Source organism: Nasonia vitripennis, chromosome 1 (assembly GCF_009193385.2).
Source record: "Nasonia vitripennis strain AsymCx chromosome 1, Nvit_psr_1.1, whole genome shotgun sequence".
In the NCBI taxonomy this organism is placed as follows: Eukaryota; Metazoa; Arthropoda; class Insecta; order Hymenoptera; family Pteromalidae; genus Nasonia; species Nasonia vitripennis.
The window spans coordinates 22,227,405-22,241,262 of NC_045757.1; the positions used below are offsets into that span (position 1 = coordinate 22,227,405).

Here is a 13,858-nt window from a genome sequence, read left to right on the forward strand (position 1 = left end):
TAAAAAAATTATCAAGACAAGATATTATAATGTTTATTATGCATTGTTGATGATTATTACATCAGTTTACATATTTTTTTATTACTATTTTGTAAAGAAAAACTTTGTTTTTAAATGCACGCCGATATCAAAAAGACTACTATCATTTGCTGCATACTACATCGAGGTCAAGTAGGGGTCAAATTATCAAAATACATTAAGAAAAGACTAAACCATGGTATCTTGGGGTTTTTGGGGTCGCTGAATGCGAATCCGGGGTCATTTTAACCCCATCAGATCTTAAGTCAAGGTCAAATAGGGGTCAAATTATCAAAATACATTAAGAAAAGACTAAACCATTGTATCTTGGGGTTTTTGGGGTCGCTGAATGCGAATCCGGGGTCAGTTTAACCCCATCAGAACTTTCTCAAGGTCAGTTGAAGGTCAAATTATCGAAATACATGAAAAATACACTAAAACCATTGTATCTTGGGATTTTTTCGGGCGCTGAATCCGAATCCGGGCTTATTACAACCTTATCAGGTCATGGTCAAGGTCAGTTGAAGGTCAAATCATAAAGATTCATAAAAAGTAAAATCAAACCATGACATTTAGGGGTTTTTGGGGTCGCTGAATCCGAATCCAGGGTCAGTATAGTCCCATAAGGTTATATTTATAGTCAGTTCAAGGTTAGTTCAAGGTCATGGACGTAAAGAGAGTGAAAAAAATAGTTATAAACTGAAACAATGCAAAAGGTAATGTAAACCATAAAGCAAAGAACAATATATATGCAAGTACAATCGTATCCTTTAAAACTATATCATAGTTTGCTGCTCCTTCATTTACTTTAAATTTGCTAGAAGTATATGCAATTCAATAAAATACCCGTAAAAATATTAAGCCCATTACTTTTTTTTATGGTAACGAACTATTTTATTCTCAAATGATCTACGAAGTGGATTACGCTTCCGCTTCTCCGATGTTGATGGTAGATCTCTTTTTAACGACCAACAGTAATCTGCTAACATTTTTACGTCCCATCTTCCTTGGTACCTGCGCTCCATTTCCTTGATATCTTGGTGAAATCTCTCTCCCTGCTCTTCGCTGTAATCACCTAGGTTTTCTGGAAACTCATCAACATGCGAATATAAAAAGTGTAATTTTAGATTCATTAGGCAGTCTTCATTATCGGGTGTCTCTCTCAGTGTAAGTCCCAAGACGATTGATGTTGACTATCTTGGGTTTGTGTTAAGGTCTTATTTCCCAAAAGGTTTCCAAAGTCATGTTACAGTAATCTTCATCTCACTTGTATCACTTGTATTTCCTACTTGATACGAACGAATATGAATATGCTGTTTGTTTGCTCCCAGGGTACCTCCACGTGGTGACGGTGGGAAACGACCGATTCTTTTTTTCGGTCGGCTAAACCCCTGGGTGAAGTGGCTTTTCTTTTATATTCTTAGAACCTGGATCGAACTTTTTTCTAAGGGGCCAGACACTCTTTATGTAATGATTCTTTCTATCCCTACTATCCCATTCACATAAATACCAAGGATATTTTGTGAATCCCGATTGTTGCCCCAGAAGTATTGTTATGATTTTAAGATCCCCACATATTTGCCATCTTTAGCGAAATAATCACGATATTTCAAATACAATGATCATAAATGGCAAAGACTTTTTCCTCCCAAGGGAGTAGTTTTTTCCGCTGCTAAGAAAAATTCGATTTTCCATTCATTTTACATGCATGGAAAGTGGCCTTTTTCGTGCACGTATGATGAAAAATAATATATTGTGCGACCAATATTGTCTCTATACAAATGTGAGCCGAGTCACATCAATGTCGACTGGATGTGGAGAGTATCTCGCGAAGCGTACGTGCGCGAACGAGAAAGCCGTTACTTGGTGCCGCTGCACCCAAGTCGCAAAGCTGTAGCCGCTGCTACTGCTGACGCAATACAGAAAAAGGGCTCCGCCCTACTTACTCGCTGTCGCCGTACTCTGTAGGCGCGCACCACGCACTCACACACACTCTGCGCCGGTGGTGTCGTTGCTCACTGGTAGTAACCGACGTCATCTCGTTCAGTCGCAGATCGACAGGCCAGGTCGTCCTTCCCTATGGAAGCAGAAATTGGGAGGGACGTCTTCTTCTCGCGATCACACACACACACACACACACACACACACACACACACACACACACACACACTCACACACATACACATACACACACACTTTCACTTTCTCGCACGCTATAGGTCATCGCTCGATTCGGTCAGCCTCACACCCGAGAGCTGACGCGTTCGCTACTCTGGCCGGAAGTTATCTGTCTGTCCGACGGACCGCGACTTATACGCGAGGCCCTGAATCTTGCCTCTGATGCCGCAACTGATTTTATTATCCATATGTTTAAGGGCTTATATAAATAACGTAATGGGCGAAGAAGATTGGTCGTTTCCTAGTGGCTTATTAATAGGAGTATCGACTTCGGCTTACCAAATTGAAGGAGCATGGAATGTTAGTGGTAAGCATGTTATTAATATTCATTATTTTACAAAGTTATTTTATAGCTAGTTAAGCTAGTTAACACCTTGTATTTATGGAAATGGGCGAAAAATGTTTAGAATTGAAATAGTATATTACATAACTAGGGGCGAAAGTTGGCTTTTTGATCACCAACTGAGTCTAAAAAGGCAAATTCGCTTCTTGTTGTGTGCCGTGCTTTTCATAATTAGTACATCGATAACGCTCTTTTTAGCCTGCCTGAAATTTGTATATGATGCGTGTGTGTGTTTGTGTGCGTGCGTGTGCGTGTGCAATATGAAGGGGCGCAAGTAAGCACTTTCTTTTTACCCTCAGGTAAAAAACACTTTCTCATCAGATATATGTATCTGTGTTTTCTTATGTGGTGTAGGCATAGCAAGCTCTACACAAGTGGCCCGCCGACACCGGATCCCCACAGATACTATCGTCGAACAATACTTTCGTAGGGCCCGTTAACTAGCCTTTTTTAGCTCCTCCTTTGAAGTTTGACATTTCCATACATCCCCCATCCACCAAGGTGATTAGGGGTTCAGGATCAAACTCGTCTTCTTCATTCTGCATCGTCCTGCCGTCTTCTTCCTTCTGCATCGTCCAGCCATCTGCTTCCTGTCGCATCGTCCGGTCGTCTACTTCGAGCAGCATCGACCGGCCATCCTCTGGATAGACTCAACCCCGACACCTATGTTCCTCTGCATCGGGTGAGGGAGTCTGGGCTCAACTCAGTTAACTACGTTCCTCAGCATCGGTCTGAGGAGCACTTAGAGGTACTCAACCTTAGCTCCTACGTTCCCCTGCATCGGGCAGGGGAGTGAGGGCTCAACTCTGTGACCTACGTTCCTCTGCATCAGTCCGAGGAGCGTTTTGTATCTATTACCTAGTGGCCTTCGTCTAGCAACAGTTTTACTCAGCTGTTTCGCCTTGTCCTTCCCATCTATTCTCTTCGTCCTTTCTAACCTTCTTGATAATGGTCCTTACGTAGTTGTTTACTGCGCACCAGCTATCTTTCGACGCTAGCATAGCTATCATCATTGACTCAGGGGTCACCCTTGTCTGAAGGTAACGCTCGAGTTCTTCTCATTCCATTTCGTATCGCGAACAGTTGCAGAAGACATGCTCCGCATCTTTGTTTGCTTCCAAACATACTGGGCAATTTGGATTATACTCTATCTTGAAGCGGTGTAGGTAGGCTCGAAAGCACCCATGTCCGCTCAAAAACTGCGTAAGGTAGTAATTCACTTCCTCGTGTCGTCTATTGGTCCAGCCAACAATACGTGGTATGAGGCGGTGCGTCCATCGCCCCTTTCCACTGGAGTCCCATTGTCTTTGCCACTCAGCTACGGTTTGTTCTTTCGCGGATTTCCAAACTTCCTTTTGAGTATTGTCACCAGGCCAGCTTTCTTCGTATATATTCTTTCGTTCTGTTGCTAGAAGGTCAACAGGCGGAATACTTCAGGAAAGCGGCGTCTCCGCCTGCCCATATCGCCGCTTTACCAGTACTGTCCATATCCCAAGATGTTTTGTCTATGTATCTGTATTGTTCACAGACGATGGCTATGTCGATCTTTGTCTCACGGACATACTGGCTCAGTAGGTCGTGTGCAATCGCGCAGTGATTATTCAACTGCACTATTTTCATTTTCTTCGATTGTCAGTATCTTCTACTACAGCTCGGTAAACTGGGCATGTACAGTTGGGTGGTTCTTACACTCCTTTGCTTTGTGCCCATCTTTTCCACATTTAGAGCAAAGCTTAGTTCATACCCATCTTTTCCACATTTAGAGCAAATCTTCAGTTACTGTGCAGTATCTGCTGATATGGCCAAAACCTAGGCATTTATAACACCTAAGCGGCTCGTTTTTGCGGTTAGCCAGCCGGATCCTACAGTTGACCCATCCTATTTTGATCTTCTGTAGCTTAGTGATCTTAGTCGCTATCTGAGCTGGTACCCGTATCACTGCAATCTGCGTGTCACCGTACTTCTTTCGCAGAGATCTTATCGTAGAGTCTTCTATGATGTTCTCTTCGGCAATTTCCTTCTGTAGTGCTTCTAGTACCTTTTCTTTTGGTGATTTCTTCTTGCTGAAGTGCTTTTATTGTAGCGAATTCCACTAGTACTGCTTTAACTGCTTCTTAGAAGTCCGAGGTTTTGACTTTTCTTGTGCATTTAAGCTCTATCATTACGTCGTTCCCTACGAAGAGTAGCACTGTTCAAATTTCCCGTCATAAGTAGCACAACTCATTTCATGCACGCTAGACTAGCACAACTCAAAATTTCCCGCGAAGTCTAGCACAACTCAAACTTTTTCACAACTTAAACAGCGAATTTCCCGATTTTTGCGGAACCGTCCCTAATGAACATTTTTAAATATTCACAATTTATAACTTATTACCGAATTTAAAATTGTTTTCACAAATACAATAAGTTTTTCATAACACGTGCATCGAAAACGCGCTTTTTGCCTACGAAAAAGTGGAGCAAAAGTCGAGTTTTTCAAGCCTGGGCGAAAGGCCTTCTTAGTGTTTTTGTTTGTATATGTACATATAAACACACCTAAACACACATATATACATATATCTTTCGCCTCCACAATTTCCAAAATTTTTAAAATTTGTTCAATTTTTTAAATTTTCAAAACTAATAATTTTCAAAATTTTCATAATTCTGCTTTTTTAGGCAGGCTAAAAAGAGCGCTATCGATGCCCTCAATATAAAAAGCACGGTACACAACAAGGGGCGAATTGGCTATTTCAGACTCGGATGAGGATGTGATCATCCTCGCTTGAAAAAGCCAACTTTCGCCCCTAGTTGTGTAATGTACTATTTACAAACATTTTTTTAAATTACTCACTTTTTTTAGAAACCGTCTAAGTTTTCCGAAACGTTTTTTAAACTTTGAGGTTTGTCTGTCTTTGTCCAAAGTTTTCATGAACTTAACCAACAAAATAACCCAATGAAAACGTAAAATACTCACATTTTAAGTAATATAAAGTCGCGAGTGGGCTCATCTTAGCCGCATTTCTGAATTGTGCTGCTCGTCGCGGCAAATCGTGAATTGTGCTAGTTTTAGTTTGAAAATTTGAACTGTGCTAGTCTTCGTACGGAGCGACGATATATAACAATAACACATAAAATATATTTATTCATTACTGAAGATAAAGGAGAAAATGTTTGGGATCGATTTACGCACACTAGACCAGAGAAAATTTTTAATGGAGACAATGGAGATTCGGCTTGCGACTCATACCATAAGTTCAAAGAAGATGTCCAATTGATGAAAAAATTAGGCGTAAATATAAATTATTATATAAATATCGTTAAAATATATTCAGCTGGTTACATTTTTTCACATAATATATTTTGTTAGGTGGATCACTATCGATTTTCTCTAAGTTGGTCTCGAATACTACCAACCGGATATTCGAATGTAATAAGCGCAGATGGTACTAAATACTACAACTAGTTAATAGACGAATTGGAAGAAAACAAAATCACACCTCTCGTAACTCTATATCATTACGACCATCCTCAAATATTTCAAGACATGGGTGGCTGGACAAGTGAGGCTATGGTTGACTTGTTTGGAGATTACGCTCGTACTGTTTTTAAAGAGTTCGGTGATCGAGTAAAAATGTTTATAACAATTAACGAACCAAACGTAGTTTGTGAAAGTGGATATTATACAGGAGAGGAGGCACCAGGTATATCAATTGAAATTTAGAATGTATTATATCGTCGGTCCCTACGAAGAGTAGTACGGTTAAGATTTTCTACGAAGACTACAGTACGGTTCAGATTTGCCGCGAAGACTAGTACATTTCAGATCTTCCCCACATGAAAAAATCAAATTGTTTTTGGAGAAAAACAAATAGTTATTTTAGTTAAAACTAAAAAATTTGAAGTATTTTTAAAGTTGCCAAACAATTTTTCAAATATTTCGAAATTTTTTAATTTTTTATTGAAAACTTTAATTAAAAAAGAAATAAAATCGAATTTCACAACTTTTAAAACATCAAAATTTAAAAAGAATGTTTTGGCAACTTTGAAAATATTTCAATTTTTTTAGTTTTAACTAAAATAACTATTTGTTTTTCTCCAAAAACAATTTGATTTTTTCATGTGGGGAAGATCTGAAATGTACTAGTCTTCGCGGCAAATCTGAACCGTACTAGTCTTCGTGGCAAATCTGAACCGTACTACTCTTTGTAGGGACCGACGATATATTACCTTGTTATATTTATATAGTGTATTTAGGTAAACTCAATACTAAACTCAATTTAGAAAATAAAATTAAGTTACTTTTAGGATTAAAAATAGGAAAACACGGAGAATACCTTTGCACTCATAATATACTCAAAGCACATGCTACAGCGTATCACATTTACAACGATGAATTTCGATCGAAACAGAAGGGAAAAATCGGAATCAGCTTAGACTGCTATCAATTTTATTCAAAGAACAAAAACGATACTATTTCCAATGAAGTAGCTTTTCAATACCAATGTGGTAGATACGCAGGTCCAATTTTTTCAAAAGCTGGTGACTATCCTGAAATTATTAAAAAACGAATAGCGGAAAATAGTCAATATGAAGGTCTAAATCATTCGAGATTGCCAGTATTTTGTAAAAAATGGATTAATTTTATAAAGTAAGTCATTAAATTACATATATTTAATGTTATTTTATGTGTACATTTTGCATTCATCTTTTATAATCGAAAACCTTAAAATATACGAAAAACCAATTCTTGAATACAGAAAACCACGTTTTTATTGATTTCAGAGGTTCTGCAGATTTTATGGGATTGAATCATTACAGTTCAAAACTGGTAGAACCTGCTCCAAAACCAAAAAATACGATTTATTTAAATGATGATGGACTTATATACAGCTATGACCCGAAATGGCCTTCCACGCCAAAATCAACGTTAAAGGTATATAGTATACCTTAAGATTTTCAAATATATAACAACCTCAACGGAAATCCTCATCATATGAATACTGTGTGTGTGTACTTTAGTTTATGACCCGTTTATAGTTATATTTATCACGAAATACCATATCAACTTCCCTGGTAGAAACACTCAGCATCAGTTGGCGAACTGTTGGTCAAATTCGTAATTAAAAACGACACACCATGGTTATTTTTTTACTATCGGGTATATTTAACAAATTTCCTCCGTAAACATGCTATAATGTAGATGCTTCAACTAATTACCATTGAGTAAGACCATTTATAAGAAATTCAAATATTTATTTTGGGAAAAAATGCCTCCATTTGATTAACGCGTTAGCCAATTAAAATGGTTAATTTTCTACCAGGGTTATACAAGTATAAAGTATAATACATACTAAAAAACACTTGTAAGAATAATAGTTTGTTTACAGATAGTTCCTGATGGTTTTCGAGACATCTTACGAAAAATTAAGCAGGAATTTGAAAATCCTCCTGTATTTGTTACTGAAAACGGCATATGTGATGTTGGTACGTTAGAAGATGACCAAAGGATTCAATATTTATATTCATACATGAAAGCTATGCTTACCGCTATCAAACAATACAATTGCAACGTCATACACAATATGGAGTTTACTCGACAATTTTGAATGGGAGCTTGGTTACAGGTAAACTGTAATACATACATACCGAGTCATACAACGATCTAGTGCTTTAAATAATGTTCATACTAGAATCTAATATCTAATGTATTGTTTCAGTCAGAAATATGGAATTTATCATGTTGATTTCAACCTTCCTAATAAAACAAGAACACCAAAAAAATCGTTTGAATGGCTTTTAAATGTTTTACGCACACGCGAGGTTCAACCAATATCTGCATCGTTATATCACACTTACTCCTTTAAATAAAAAAATATAGAGAATAAATGTATACATACTTCTTTCAAGTAAAATGAAAACAGAAACAAATCCTTACAGATTTATAAATCCTATACGTTGTTTTACAGAGTTTGAAAACATTTGGAATGATTTCAAATAAAAGAACTGTGTTGGCAGCAAAATTAAAAGGCACTTTTATGAAAGTTATCACGGTTCAAATAATATACCTAATTAGTACTGTTATTTTAAGTAATACATTTGTTGTATTGTTTGACAAAAGCACAGTAGATATTGCATACTTGCATGTCTCACTTGCATTCGACGCATACGAGCGCATCTTTCAAATAATAAGATATTAACACGGGATCATTAAAGTTGTCGCAATATGAGTCATTCTACGAGAAGTCAGGCATTTTACAGTCGAAAAATCGAGCTTTTGTAATTTTGAGGGCCCATTCACTAAATGGAAAGGATCCCATGCATGGAAAGCTTTTACATGCATATTTTTGACGATTTTTACCCTCTTTTAAATTGCTCGCAACTTTCAATGAGGACGGTTGTCAACGATTATTTTAAATTCAAGAACTCGGACTCAACCATCCGTAAATGCCGAAAAAAAATAATGTTCGCTCGATCAGGTTACAAATTATCCGGGGTGCAACAAAGCCTATTTTTTAATTTTTAGTCATTGGCCCGTAACTTTTTATTCGCGCATGGTTCGAAGGTGGCACCCATGTTCTTTACATACTGATGTATGTCCAAACGCATGTAAAAACTTGATCTAGTGAATGGGCCCTCAAAATTACAAGAGCTTGATGTTTCGATCGAAAAGTGTCCGACTTTTCGTAGCATGACTCATACGAGTGAACTTGGCCATAAAACGGCTAAGCAAAGGTCGAGTACTAATAGTCTGGGGCAGAGACGGTTTTCGTCAGACTTAAATGGCCAAGACATCACCGAGGTTAATTCTATATATTTTAGCCTCCTGAACACGAATTTCGAGGGTGGTATGCCCGAAAGTGCTCAGGTAATTTATTATTAACAATTTAATTTTTAATATTTAACAAAATTATATTATTTTGAATCAGGAAACATTTTTTTTAGATTTTTTATATGATTCTTAATTGAAAATATTCTTACAAGTTTTTTCGAAAAAGGCTTAGTCTGAGTTCTTGAGTAAAAGATTGATCAAGTTTGCTAAAATAGAGAAAAAATTCGCGATTTAACCGGATTTTAGTACTCTTTTACTCGAAAAGAAAGCCTTTTTGAGAAAATCTTATGAAAACATTTTCGATTTAGAATTATATAAAGAATCTAAAAAAATGTTTTCTCGGTCAAAATAATATAATTTTGTTAAATATTAACAATGAATTTGTTAATAACAAATTACCTGACCACTTTTAGGCATTCCCCCCTCGAAATACGCGTTCAGGAGGAAAAAATACATAAAAATAACCTTGGTGATGCCTTGACCATTTAAGGGGGCACACCACCTTTGAAATTAAAATCAAAATTTTTTAATAAAAATTTATAAATACTTATATAAATGAACCAAATTTTTATTACTATTCTTAGACATAATTACCTCTATTTGGATGGTTTTAGTCCTTCTATATACCTCTATAACTGTTACAATGCCGCTACCCTAAGCGGGTCTTAGGCGTTGTCGTCCAGATCGGACGGGTGGGTGCCTATCACCACTACACAGCGCGTCCTTAGGTTGCGGATAGAGGAACAGCCCCTGAGAAAGAGGTTAGCTGCGAATAAATTGAATAAGCAGCCGCGGACAGCCGATAGGTACAGGCGTGGGTTTGATGAGCCCACACTGTCGAACGCATTCATCTAGAAACACTACGCAAGCACCACAACGACAAAAACACTTCACATTATCTCTTATCTCTCAATCTATCTCTTTCATCACACATTACAAAAATGGGCAAAAATCCTGCTGCCGAGGAGGATGCGAGAGCGATGACAACTGCCCCGAAAGGGGATGTGTAGAATGATTCGTCACCTGGTCTTACGCGGTAACGATGCCAGCGAAGGCGCGCTGCCTTGCAGGGGGGCGCTAGGATGCGAGAATGAAACCGTAGTGTGTCTGACGACGAGTTGACACTGTTCTCGTCAAAGTCGGAAAGCTCTCATACTTAGTTCTAGAGAGGTATGGGTGTTATCACCTCTAGAACGGTGGACTCACCTGCGATCGGAACAGGATCCGAAGCGCGCGGGTTTAACATAACATCATGGCTCAAAAAAATCAAATCCGAACCAAAAGGGACTTAAGGGTCGGAACTTGGAATGTTCGCAGTCTATACAGAGCAGGTGCGTTTAAAGAACTCGTAAAGGAAGCTGATAGGTACAATCTAGATTTGGTAGCAATACAGGAATCGCGGTGGCCAGATGGAGGAGTACTAGCATCGGATAACTTCACGTACCTGTATGGGGCCAGGAGTGGGGGATCTCTAGGCACCGGATTTCTCGTAAGCAAAAGCATCATACATTCGGTTAAAAGTTTCAAATCCGTCAATGATAGGCTCTCGTACATCATTATCGAAGGTGAATGGTATAGATATGTATTTATTAATGTACACTGTCCTACGGAGGACAAAGAAGAAGAAGCTAAGGATCTCTATTACGAAACTTTAGAGCAGGTAATCGACCAGTTCGCGTCTTACGACACAAGAATAGTATTAGGCGATTTCAATGCTAAAATAGGTAGGGAGGAAATGTTTAGGCCTACTATAGGTAAGGAAAGCCTGCACGAAGCCAGCAATGATAACGGTATTAGGGTCATAAATTTCGCGGCGGCAAAAGATCTTATAATCAAAACTACGTGTTTTAAGCACAAGAACATACAAAAGGCAACGTGGACATCGCCGGACGGGGCCACACAGAACCAAATTGATCATTTCCTCATTGAAAAAAGACGTCATACTAATGTTCTTGACGTAAGGGCTTACAGAGGGGCAGATAGCGACTCGGACCACTTCCTAGTAGTAGCCAAATTAAGAGCTCGACTAGTAGCGAATCAAAATAGTAAGCGAGCAAACAAGGTAGAAAGCTTCGATATTGAGAAACTACGAGATAGAACAGAGCGAATTAGGTACCAGATAGAAATTAATAACAGGTTTCAGGCACTTGAAGAAGCAAACACATCGCCGGAGGGGAATGACGAACCGAATAGCTTATGGGGGGACATCGAAAAAACGGTAAAAGAGGCCGCGAACAAAGTACTGGGTAAAAAGAAAAAGCCAAAGAGCAAACCATGGTTTGACGAAGAGTGCGAACTCTGGTTTGAAAGGCGCAAAAAGGTTAAATTAGATAGCTTACAAAATAGAAGCGATAGGACCGTAGAAGAGTATTCTAACGTAAGGAAACAGGCGAGCGCGATCTACAGAAATAAGAAGCGGGAGTATCAAAAGAATCTTATTAGGAGAATAGAAACTAACAGTAAGGAAAATAACCCCCGCGAAATGTACAGAGGGATTAACGCCATCAGAAAGGGTTTTAGGAGTAGAGCGCAATTGATGAAGGACGAAAACGGGGACCTCGTAACAAATGACAACGAATTACTGTCGCTGTGGACAAATTATTTCGATAAATTATTAAACGTGCACGAAAATAGCGAAGAATTAGGGGACGAAATTCACACTGCTGAACCCCACGTGAAGGAACAGAGCTACCAAGAAGTAGAGGCCGCGATTAAAAAACTAAAAAACAACAAAGCCGCGGGAAATGACTCTATACCAGCTGAGTTACTCAAATATGGGGGCGTCGAGCTCACTTTCAAAATCTATAAACTAGTATGTGCCATCTGGAAAAATGAAACAATACCCGAAAATTGGAAGGGATCTATCATTATACCGATTTTTAAAAAGGGGGATAAGACAGACTGCAATAACTATAGGTGTATTTCACTTTTAGCAACGTGCTACAAAGTTCTGTCAAACGTAATACAAGCTAGACTCACTCCATTCGCGGAAGATATAGTAGGAAATTATCAGTGCGGATTTCGGCGCAACAGATCGACGAGCGATCAAATGTTTACCATAAGACAGTTGTTAGAGAAAAAGTGGGAATTTTGCGAAACCATACACCAACTATTTATAGATTTTAAAAAAGCGTACGACTCTATTAAGCGAAGCAAAATGTATCAAATTCTAGTACTTCTCGGTGTACCGAAAAAACTCGTGAGATTAATTCAAATATGTCTGAACAGAAGCACGGGAAAGGTCCGAGTAGGCGGTAATGTATCAGAACCCTTCATGATACGCGATGGTTTAAAACAAGGGGATGGACTCTCTACGGTGCTGTTCAACTTAACGTTAGAGTATGCCGTTAGAAAATTGCAGGTTAGCCAGCTGGGCGCAACGCTTAATGGAACAACGCAGATACTAGGCTACGCAGATGATTTGGATATACTGGGGGATTGTAGGGAAACGGTAGCAAGAAAAAGCGGTGGAGTATACAGGGTTGGGTTAGAAGTGAGTGAATCAAAAACAAAGTATATGATTGTGGATAAGCTAGGCATCTGCAGAGGGGAGGAAGATCTCAGAGTTGGGAATTTTACTTTTGAAAAGGTTAGCGAATTCAGGTATCTGGGTACGACCATAAATGATAGAAACGAGATTAATGTCGAAATAAATAAGAGACTCCATTCGGGTAATGCTTGCTTCTACGCCGTGAGTAATTTACTTAAGTCGAGGCTGTTGTCTAAAAACGTTAAAATAAGAATATACAGGACGATAATACTGCCGGTGGTTCTGTACGGGTGCGAAACGTGGGCTCTCACTAAGCAGGCGGACAACCGTTTTAGGGTATTTGAAAATAAAGTCTTGCGAAAAATATACGGGCCGAAGAAAGATGAGGAAACCGGGGAATGGAGGAGACTACACAATGATGAGTTACACAATCTGTACGCGTCACCAAATATTAACAGAATAGTAAAATCGCGCAGATTGGGATGGGCAGGGCACGTAGCGAGAATGGGAGACGACCGTACGGCAGCGCGTGTCATGAAGGGCAGGCCGATGGTAACGCGACCTCTAGGTAGACCTAGACGTAGATGGGAGGACAACGTAAAAGCGGATCTGGTAGAAATAGGACGGGTGGGTGTCGATCGGAGAGGTGCATCTTGGGTGGGTTTGAGACAAGATAGGGCAGCGTGGAAGGCTTGCGTAGATGAGGCGATGAACTTTCGTGTTCCAAATGCCATGTAAAAAAAAAATATACCTCTATAATACCTACGTATAGTAGGGAGTCCATAATTCACTTACCGTAAGATTCCAAAGGAACGAATGGCCCAAATGAGCTCAAACTCTAGGATATTGTTTAAAAGTACATTAGTTATCGTATGAATGAGGGGATTTGGTTTAAATTTCATAGAAAACGTTTTATAAGCATATTACTCATTTTTTTATCAATTTTGGATTAATTTTAACATAAATATCATGTAACTTTTTTCTATGAAATTTAAACCAAATCCCCTCATTCATACGA

At 38.7% G+C, this 13,858-nt stretch overlaps 1 protein-coding gene and 1 pseudogene across 10 annotated transcripts in view; one reads left to right on the forward strand and one right to left on the reverse strand.

Moving 5' to 3' along the window:
* The window catches only part of LOC100678557 (janus kinase and microtubule-interacting protein 3), a 112,275-nt gene that overhangs the window by 84,029 nt on the left and 14,388 nt on the right, over window positions 1-13,858 (reverse strand). The gene's annotated exons all lie outside the window — the stretch shown is intronic.
* LOC100115329 lies at window positions 1,084-8,350 on the forward strand (annotated as a pseudogene).